The sequence below is a fragment of the Heteronotia binoei genome, chromosome 6 (genome assembly GCF_032191835.1).
Source record: "Heteronotia binoei isolate CCM8104 ecotype False Entrance Well chromosome 6, APGP_CSIRO_Hbin_v1, whole genome shotgun sequence".
Lineage (NCBI taxonomy): Eukaryota > Metazoa > Chordata > Lepidosauria > Squamata > Gekkonidae > Heteronotia > Heteronotia binoei.
The window spans coordinates 134906617-134913109 of NC_083228.1; the positions used below are offsets into that span (position 1 = coordinate 134906617).

At 49.0% G+C, this 6493-nt stretch overlaps 1 non-coding gene across 1 annotated transcript; it reads right to left on the bottom strand.

The window, feature by feature from the left end:
* Positions 1 to 4747: 4747 nt before the first annotated feature.
* Positions 4748 to 4820, bottom strand: TRNAT-CGU (transfer RNA threonine (anticodon CGU)). The gene has a single exon. It is a non-coding gene; the product is annotated as a tRNA-Thr (tRNA).
* Between the last annotated feature and the right edge of the window lie 1673 nt (positions 4821 to 6493).

Sequence of the window (6493 nt, forward strand, 5' to 3'; positions counted from 1 at the left end):
TGATCGCCTGGAGATCAATTGTAAAGAGGGATTTCCAGGTGCCACCTGGAGATTGGCAACCCTCATTTCTAAACTGGGGGGGGGGATACAGAAGAGGGCAACCAAAAAGATGAAGAGCTTAGAGCACTTTCCCTAAAAGAAAAGGCTGAAGAGAGGGGAGATACTGTAACGTGGACAAAAGATTACCAGAACAGGGGACATATGAGCAACTTCTGAACTTCTATATGACATACTGGAACATCTGAAGAAGTCCGCATGCACACGAACGCTTATACCCGGAATAAAACTTTGTTGGTCTTAAAGGGGCCATTGGAGTCGAACTTTGTTCTGCTGCTTCAGACGGACACGGCTACCCGCCTAAGTCTAAGAACAGCACTGGAGAAAACTGTGGTCGCTGTCTCTTTCTCTCTACTCACAGCAGAATTTGGGGTTGCCCAATGAATGGCTGATATTAGATCAAGGACAGAAAAGGGGATTCATTCATCCATCCATCCATTCATTCATTCATTCATTCATTCATTCATTCATTCATTCATTCCCTCCCTCTTTAAAAGGTTTCTGTGCCACACTCCCCAAGAAAAAATTGCTGGAGACAAACCTCTCTAACCAACAGATGGGATAATAAAAACCTCAGAAACAATTGTAGAAACTGACTTTGGAACAAAAGTCATAAAGGAGAGACAAAAATGAGCCGCTCAATTTAAAACCTGCCATAAATGCAAACTGCTAAAAGGATATCCATGCCAATGCACAATATAGGTCAATGGGGTTATAAAATCACTATTAAAATGCCAGGGATGTAAAAAAGCTTCAGTGTGATGCCAGAAACTAGAGGCATTGCAATAATTAGGTGAAAAGACAGATGAATGGTGCGTCATAAACAAGGTGCCATTACTCAAACTGGCCTGCCTCTCCTGGCCCACTGTAGGGTTGCCAAATCTGGGTTGGGAAATTCCTGGAGATTTTTGAGAAGAGTAGGGTTTGGAGAGTTCAGGGAACTAAGAGGTTTCAACGCCATAGTGCTCACCCTCCAAAGCAGCCATTTTCTCGAGGAGAACTGGTCTCTTGCCTGAAGATCAGTTATAATTTCAAGAAATCTCCAGATGCCACCTGGAGGCTGGCAACCCTAAGACCCACTCATAAGTCCTGGAGATCCCCCATTGTTACAACTGATCTCCAGTTGGCAGAGAGCAGCTCCCCTGGGGGGGAAACAGCTGCTTTGGACTCTAGAGTATTGTACCCTTCTGAAGCTCCTCCCCAAACCCTGACCTCTCCAGGCTCCACCCCCCCAACCCAGAGTTGAGAAAATGACATCTGCCTCACCTCCAGGGAAGGAATTCTAGCAGGAGCTCCTTTGCATATTAGGCCACACACCCCGATGTAGCCAATCCTCCTGGAGCTTACAGGGCTCTTTTTTTGTAAGCAGTTGATGGATTGGCTACATCGGGGGTGTGTGGCCTAATATGCAAAGCAGCTCCTGCTAGAATTCCACCCCTGCTCACCTCAATAAAGTGCATGTGTGTGTGTGTGTGTGCGTGTGTGTGTGTGTAGGGGAATGAAGCCTCTGATGCGCTGGGAGGCTTACGTGGGGGTGTTTTCACAATACACATAAAGTTCATTTCCACAACGGCGCTTACGTTGCGTCACCGGCTCCGTTTGATATGTAGGCCCCTGCCCCCAGGTAATTAATACTTGCCGGCTAGCATCTCTGCTAAGATCTTGGGGAGAAATGATCATTTGTGAGGTCTGAGAGAGGGAAGGAAGGCGGCACTCTAGCCCCGGGGTGTCAAACAGGAGGCCGAGGGGGCCAAATCAGGCCCCTGGAGGGCTCCTATCAGGCCCGGGAGCTCTCTCTTGTTTCCTTCAGTTATCAGAGACTATTAAATAAAATATTACAAGAGCGCTAATCTTTTAAGCATGTTTTATTTAAAGTTTTTTTTTAATTAAAATCTTTGTCGGTGTTCTCTGCTACCTGGCATTACATTTTTTACACGCATGGCCTGGCCCTACAAGATCTCATTTATGTCAGATCCAGCCCTCACAGCAAATGAGTTCGACACCCTCGCTCCAGTCCAGTCTTGATAGATCTCCGAAGCGAAGCATGATTGGTACGGGGATGGGAGACCACCAAGGAAGGCTCTGCAGAGGAAGGCCAGCCACCTCTGTTTCTCATTCGCCTCGAAAGCCCCTTGCTGGGGGCAAGCTGAGCAGGATCCACTCTTCAATGTGGCCAAAATGGGAGAGCTTCACTGTGTCAAGGCAGGCCTCCTTTGGAGCAGGAACGCACAGGGATGCCGTCCCTGCTGGCTCGGCATCAGGGGTGTGGCCTAAGATGCAGATTAGTTCCCGCTCCATATGACAGTCAATTTAGTAACACCTGTGTGAATGCGGAAAGCCGTCTTGAGCCTGCTTCAGCGGGGAGGGCGGGATACAAATCAAATCAATAATAAATGAATAAATAAATATTGCACAATAAGCATATCTATAAGTTCAGTTGTGCTTGTCCCCGGATATTTCTTGAGTTGGACTTGACAACCCTACACCCCAACTGCTGCTGCTGCTGCTGCTGCTGCTGCAGCAAAAAAAAGGGCCATGTAGGGTTGAGGTTGCCAACTCTGGGTCGGGAAATTCCTGGAGATTTGGGAGGGGGGAGTGTTGGGAGGGCAGGGTTTTGCGGAAGGACCTCAGGAAGGCATCGAGCCATTACGTTCGCCGTTTTCGCTAGTGGGAGTGGTTTCTGCAGTCTGGAGGTCTCTTGAAATCCCTGGAGAGGATGAAGAGTTGGGTTTTATACCCCGCTTTTCTCTATCCGAAGGCGTCTCAAAGTGGCTGACAATCACCTTTCCCTTCCTCGCCCCACGAAAGGCACCTTGTGAGCCGCGTTCCCTCTAAGCCAGGGATGGCCAAACTTGCTTAATGTAAGAGTCACATAGAATGAATGTCAGATATTTGAGAACTGTAAGACAGGAACATCAGACGCTTGAGAGCCACGAGGGAGGGAGGGAAATAGATGGGGGAGTGGGGGGAGAGAGGTGGAAAGAAAGCAACTTTAACTTTGCATGCATTCTCCCAGCCACCAGCTGGCTGGACTTGGAGAAGTGATTTAAAGAGAGAAAATGTCTTCTCCATGCTGGCCAATGAGGCGGTGGGGGCTTTGAGAGCCACACAATATGTGTGAAAGAGCCACATGTGGCTCCCGAGCCAAAGTTTGGCCACCCCTGCTCTAAGCAGACTTAGTGTGAGCTAGCTCATAGGTTTTTTTAGCCTCCAGCTCACACATTTTTGTCTTAGCTCAGGAAAAATGGCCCCCCAGAGCAAGCTAATTTATACAGGAGCTCACAACTTTAAAGCCAGTAGCTCACAAAGCAGAATTTTTGCTCATGAGACTCCAATGCTTTGAGGGAACATTGCTTGTGAGAGGCACGGCTGAGAGAGTTCGGAAAGAACTGTGACTCACCCAAGGTCACCCAGCTGACTTCACGTGGAAGAGTGGGGAATCAAACCTGGCTCTCCAGATTGGAGTCTGCCGCTCTTATCCACTACACCACGCTGGCTGTCTCCCGGCACCATCTGGAGGTTGGCGACTCTTTGCAGAGTGCCCGTCACTCTGCCCAGAGGCTGTGTTTGCAACCTGCCCTTTTCCTTCTGCTCACAAACAGATCATGTTTTTTTGCCTCATTCAGATTTGGCAAGTGGGGGTTTCTGTCTGCCCCAGATTCAGCCTCTGGGAGTGACGGTTCCCCCTCTCCGCTCCCCTTCAGGACGGAGTCTTTCTGTGCCTGTCTGGATGATTGACAAGAGTGACCCAAACTGGAATTCCCGGCCTGTTGACACTTAAGACACACTGTTCTGCTGAACTAATTTACAAACAAAACAGGAACCCAGGCGAACAAAGGGAGGCTGAAGCAAGAAGCTCTTAGGAAAGACTGACTCAGTCTGAACTCGAAACCCAGGCAAAAAGACGCTTTCCCCTAGCCTCCTTAGCTGTGAGCAGAACGGTGGCATCCTGGTAGGGTTGCCAGTCTCCCGGTGGCAATCTCCATCCCCACATCACCAGGAGTTTCCCAACCAGTCCTGAACCCATTTGGGGGGGGGGGGGGTAGAGCGGGATAAAAGGTGAAGGTAGTCCCCTGTGCAACCATTGAGTCGTTACCGTCACATCATGAGGTTTTCTCGGCAGACTTTTTACGGGGTGGTTTGCCATTGCCTCCCCAGTCATCTACACTTCCCCCCCCACCCCTGGCCAGCAAGCTGGGTCCTCATTTTACCGACCTCAGAAGGATGGAAGTCTGAGTCAACCTTGAGTCGGCTACCTGAACCCAGTTTCCACCAGGATTGAACTCAGGTCGTGAGCAGAGCTTGGACAGTACTGCAGCTTTGAACATATGAACATATGAAGCTGCCTTCTACTGAATCAGACCCTGGGTCCATCAAAGTCAGTATTGTCTACTCAGACTGGCAGCGGCTCTCCAGGGTCTCAAGCTGAGGTTTTTCACACCTATTTGCCTGGACCCTTTTAGTTGGGGATGCCGGGGATTGAACCTGAGACCTTCTGCTTCCCAAGCAGATGCTCTACCACTGAGCCACCGTCCCTCCCCTAAATCCATATGAACCTATGAAGCTGCCTTCTACTGAATCAGACCCTCAAAGGTCCATCAAAGTCAGTCTTGTCTACTCAGACTGGCAGCAGCTCTCCGGGGTCTCAGGCTGAGGTTTTTCATGCCTACTTGCCTGGACCCTTTTGAGTTGGAGATGCCGGGGATTGAACCTGGGACCCTCTGCTTACGAAGCAGATGCTCTACCACTGAGCCACCATTCCCCCCACTTTACCACTCTATGCCACAGGGCTCATGTGGGATAGAAGTGTGATAATCAATAACCACGATCTGGCAATCCTACCCCTCCATCCCCTGCTGATGGCAAGAGGGAGCTGGCAACCTTACCCCCAGTTACCATTTCTAGCTAGCAACCACCCTGCTTTCTAAGATTGCCAACCTCCAGATGGGAGCTGGAGATCTCCTGGAATTATGACTGATCGCTTATTTAAGTGATTACATAAAGCACAGGTCAAAGCTGTCAACCCCCCCCCCCTTCCTTTCATCCTGGTTTACAACTCCTGTGTGATTGCTCAGGTTTTATTGACCCTCTCTGTATTATGTCTACAGAAGAATGCGAAGTGTCGAAGTTATAACCCTCCTCTGCGTTTTCTCAGGGCCCTTATCAGTTGCCCAGACTGTCTGTAGAATTGCTTTGTAGAAGTTTTGTAGTGAGCGGTAGATGTTATTGTAACCCCTTAACCTTTAGGTTTGAAAAGTTACCACCGTTCGTTAACGGCTGTTCCCCATCTATATAATCCTTCCCCTTGCTTTTGTTTCTTAATCTTCTCACTGATCCATCCGTGATGTCCTATCCTATCTGCAAGAAAGGAATCCGTTTGGAAATACAAAGGATCCATTATTGTTAGCATGGGAGACTTGACAAAAGCCTTCATAAGAACGTAAGAGCCCTGCTGGCTCAGACTAGTGGTCCATCTAGTCCAGCAACTTGTCTCAAGAGTCAGTTTGGTGTAGTGGTTAAGTGCGCAGACTTTTATCTGGGAGAACCGGGTTTGATTCCCCACTCCTGCACTTGCAGCTGCTGGTGTAACCTCCAATCAGCCACAAGTTCTCACAGAGTTGTTCTGCTCAAGAGCAGTTCTGGGAGAGCTCTCTCAGCCCCACCCCCCACGCCCCTCACAGGCGGTGTTCCCTCTAAGCTGAGTTAGCGTGAGGCAGGTGACAGATTTTTAACCTCCAGCTCACACATTTTTGTCTTCGCTCAGGAAGAATGGCCCAGAGCACACTAATCGATGCAGTCGCTCACAACTTTAATGCCAGTCGCTCACAAAGTAGAATTTTTGCTCACGAGACTCTGCAGCTTAAAGGGAACATTGCTCACAGGGTGTCTGTTGTGGGGAGGGGAAGGGAAAGGAGATTTGTAAGCTGCTCTGAGACTCCTTTGGCTAGCAAAGGGTGGGGTATAAATCCAATCTCCTCTCCCTCCTTCTCCTCCTTCTTCCACACTGGCCAACAGGGAGTCATTAATATTCATTACATTTCACCTATCTGAAAATCACTCTATTGCCCTACCTGGGTATTTCCAGGTTGAATTCATATATATGTGTGTTTGTGTGTGAGAGAGAACTCACCAATGCACACAGACCCTGGAGGTTCAGGAGCTGTGCTCCTGTCAGCTCCTGCTGAATTCAAGCTCTGCTTCTCTGAAAAATTGCGCTTGTGATGATTGTTGACTGTATTTAAGTGGCTGGGAATGAAAAGAATTTGTAGAATGACAGCCAACCCCCCCCCCCCCCGCCTTGAAGAAGGTCTTGAAACGGATCAGAAAGCTGCCAAACTTCGTGGAGGTGGTTTCCTGAGACGTCCTATCGATTCCACTTGGAAATGGATGGCCTATACTGAAATCCTGGCACAAGCACATTAATGAACTTGGGGGA